Consider the following 3,757-nt stretch of genomic DNA (forward strand, 5'->3'; position numbering starts at 1 on the left):
TTAAAGGTGTATGTTTGGAGCGCGACACTGTACGGGTGCGAAACATGGACGGTGAGCGCGGCAGAAAAGAAAGGTTAGAAACGTCCGAAACGTGATGTTACAAGCGAATGATAAGGATACCGCGGATAGAGAAGATTAGAAATGAAGAGGTATTAGAAATAATAGGAGAACAAAAGAGACTATGGAAGTCAATAAGAAATAGGCGAGATGGGTTGGTAGGACACCTTCTCAGGCACTAAGGGTTAGTCAGAAACATATTAGAAGCGGAAACAGGGGTTAAAGGAGCAGAGGGAGACCTAGATTAGATAACTGTAAGGATGTGGGTTGTTCTAGTTTTGGGGAAATGTGAAGATTAGTTCAGGATAGGAAGGAGTGAAGATACGTGTCCGACCAGTCTTAGGACTGATGACCATATGATGATGAACCTACTCTAGTGCTAATATAAACATAATAAATAGATAAAAGTTGCATTGTAAACAGCGTTTACTATAATTGTACTCTCTAGTATAATCATTCCCGTTTTTTGGTTAGAAAGGTTTCAACCAATAAGTAACCATGAATATTAGGAATAAAAATTATATGTTGTGTATATGCATCATCAAAATAAATGGGGCTTATTAATAAGTAAGGAGGGTTTTTCTACGTTTGTATTCGAAAAAAAAAATAATAATACAGCTTATTGTTGGACCAGGCGCAGAAAAAGTCCCACTAAAATTTTTCCATACTGAGAAGTACGCGTGGATAATTATTTTTATGATGGATGATGGTCAGTTTTTAATTATTTCATTGTTAATTTGATAAGTTTCCACGATCTCAATTTGTAAAACAGTAGATGACACACGAGCTCCAACCACGACATTCAATCTACTTTCTAAGAATGAATTCCCTTTAAAGTCACCGCATTTTCCTGAGGCTATTTTGTAAATTAATCGGTCTCATTGGATTATATTATTCGTGAAATTTTTTATAAATTGACGTTTCAACACCCTCTTGTTACATAGCCCTGTTATTCTATCGTGCCTGAGCCCAATTTAACTGTTTCCGTTTTGGCAACACGCTCCGGTTTCCGGTGAGCCGACGAAACTTTTCGTGCAGTTATGATAGTCGGTCGATTTTGATTTAAAACTGCATAACCGCAATTTCTAGCAGAAAGTTTTTCAATTTGAAAAGGGTGGTTGCTTTCGTTACCCCGCTCGACGTCGTTCTGCCGTATTATTCTCGCTTCGGTACTATTAACGCCACTTTATCGGTTTTTATCTCGATTAGCAACCATTATGTCGAGTATTCGTCGATTATTGTTATGATAACACGACCCGGTTATTGTTCGTGATCATGCATGCAAGGAATCTAGAGCTTGGTACAATCTAATTACGTAGAAATTCACTCGACTGTAGGCGCACATTAATATTGTAATTGTTTCCGCCATCGATCCAACACTTTTATTATTTTAATTTTGTCGAACATCATTGGTTTAATGGATTACAGCATACGTAATCAAATGTTATATAACATCACCCAGAATTGCACTTTTTTGGATCCCTCTAACAAATAACACAATAACAAAAGCTAGCCTACCCCCTTATAAGCGATTTCTTGTGATTAAATGTAGAAATGGGAATGACTTTCTATCGTAAGGAAAAATTTTAAGAACTGCCAAGTTGAGAAAAAATTAAAATAGAATTGATAAACTGCGATCGTTACAATTCCTTAGATTCCTCTCCTCTTTGTCATCATGCTAAGTAATGCCCCTCCCTCTCCCTTATTTGCGAGCGGATTTTGTAAACGGCTCCAAAGAGTTTGTACATTTATATCTCCCTCTCACTTATCTGATTTCGAAAATTCATTCCCTAATACGTGCTCAAGGTAAACAGGCTTTACCAAAATTATGTGATTATGGTAACGTGCCTAGTGGACCTTGTTGGAGCATACGTAATCCTAAAATGTAGCATCGTACTACAGATGGCGTTTACCGCGCCATTTGTGGTATTTTCTAAAAGGCACTGTTAAGTCAGCAGGTAACAGTTGGTCTGTGTTCTGTCGGAGCTGTCTGCGACGCGCTGATGAGATCCAAGAAGATCGAAATCGCGATCCGCGTCTGGCAGTTTCGACAGAATANGAGATAGACATATACCATCGCTTACTGTTTTGTAGACCTTTTTAAGGTGTACAATACTGTAGTATATTATTTTGATCTGTCTCGTAGGGTTCAGCCAGCGTTTGCAATGTAAGCGCAAAAAAATGTGTTTATTTACGACATCACATTACAAACCTCTAAAATTATCAGTGTTTCTCTACTAAATTATGCGTATATTATACACATAAACCTTCCTCTTGAGTTACTCTATCTATTAAAAAAAGCCGCATTAAAATCCGTTGCGTAGTTTTGAAGATCTAAGCATACATAGGGACAGCAGCGGGGGAAATGCGTTGCATGATTTCGTTACATAGCAAACTCGCATGAAACGAACTTACCCTACCGTGCGTAAAGAAGTTTCACTTCAAAAATTCTGTTTCTGATTTTATAATTACTTTCAGTCAAATTTCCTCCCATATACGATAATAATGGTAGAAATTCAGATACCCCCCTATTAATATATAATATTCATAATATCTTTGTGATCTAATTTTTTACACTTATTCAACCTTCTGCGAGTAAACATCAGTTTATTCCTACTTGTACAACTCCCTTTTATTTCTTTGCGTATTTAATATATATACTTTTTGCTAATACCAATTTTATGGGGTAGGTACTGATAATGTGTTTATTGGACCAAATAGTTAAAAAGTTCTCGTTTTCCCCAGGAAAATTTTCGTAGTAGAGACAGGGATAAAGTTGTCAGTGAAGATATATTCTACACGTAGAGCCCAGCTGCGTTTGTTTGTTCCATCTGGTTCCATTTCGCGGTTCGTCGCATCCGTCGCAGACAAATGTTTTGATTTTTAATAAAAGAGAGGACAAAACAAACAAACCAGCAGGCAGCAAAGGACAAATATATATCGTTGTCAAATGACATGATTACAGCCGCGATACGGATCACTACATCCTTGATCCGAAAAATGGATTACATGTAAATACATTCGCAGGCGGACAATAGAAATCTACTCAACAGTTCACAATCAGTTACAATCAAATCTGGAAATAATAACATTTGATTAACATTGACTAAAGTAAGAGATTAAAAAGAGAGAGTTATAGTCTTATTGTGTGCATATTATAATATCACGCTACAAAAAATACACAAACGTTTTCACAATTCCAAAAAGAATTGAAGGGTAATTCACTACAAAACATTTTCAAGTTTATTACAATATTGTTTGTTATATTTTATTTATTATTAAGTGAGTAATATATGGTAAATGTACACAAGAGTCATTTAATTAATTTTTATAGGGTTTCACAATTATTATTATCAGTAAGGAGTTGGTGCCCAGGTTTCGTAAGTTTTGCAGTTCACCTCTTTAGGGTATCATACAAATCATACAAAAATCAAAACAAAAGCCATAAATACAATAAAGAAAAACCTAAATTGGTACGGCGTTCACAAAATATTACGAAATAAAATTTAAAAGAACGTTGTAACTAGGGTTGCCACTCGTACAAGACACATAAAGTACGCAAAAATACTTTATTTAAGGCCTTAAGTAAACATCGTAATTTTGTAAGCGATTATTCGAAATTCAGAGTATTTTTACATCAATAATATTGCACATAAAAATGGCAAGGCATATTTACGGAACAACCTGATTTCCCAAATCT

The sequence above is a fragment of the Agrilus planipennis genome, unplaced genomic scaffold (assembly GCF_000699045.2).
Source record: "Agrilus planipennis isolate EAB-ADULT unplaced genomic scaffold, Apla_2.0 scaffold48, whole genome shotgun sequence".
NCBI classification, from domain to species: domain Eukaryota; kingdom Metazoa; phylum Arthropoda; class Insecta; order Coleoptera; family Buprestidae; genus Agrilus; species Agrilus planipennis.